The sequence below is a fragment of the Dendrobium catenatum genome, unplaced genomic scaffold, assembly GCF_001605985.2.
Source record: "Dendrobium catenatum unplaced genomic scaffold, ASM160598v2 original_scaffold_187223, whole genome shotgun sequence".
Taxonomy (NCBI): Eukaryota; Viridiplantae; Streptophyta; class Magnoliopsida; order Asparagales; family Orchidaceae; genus Dendrobium; species Dendrobium catenatum.
Genome location: NW_021505641.1, coordinates 1 through 245, shown reverse-complemented (window position 1 = coordinate 245; position 245 = coordinate 1). Strand labels below are relative to the sequence as shown.

The 245-nt window shown below is 48.2% G+C and overlaps 1 pseudogene; it reads right to left on the bottom strand.

The window, feature by feature from the left end:
- Nucleotides 1-104, bottom strand: LOC114578854 (annotated as a pseudogene; the record flags this gene model as incomplete).
- Between the last annotated feature and the right edge of the window lie 141 nt (nt 105-245).

Sequence of the window (245 nt, the reverse complement as noted above, 5' to 3'; positions counted from 1 at the left end):
GACTTCCCAGAAGGTCACCCATCCCATTACTACTCTCCCCCCAGCACGCTTAACTGCAGAGTTCTGATGGGATCCAGTGCACAAGTGCTGGTATGGTCGAACCCATAACATTATGTTCTAAAACAATACTTAAGTAGACTCCAATGAAATGGTGATTTTGATACCTCTTCATCCCAACGGGCCGAAGATGGTCAAAAATGCATTTTTTGACTGCGCGAGCCAGGGCGATGGGCCTGAGGGGCATT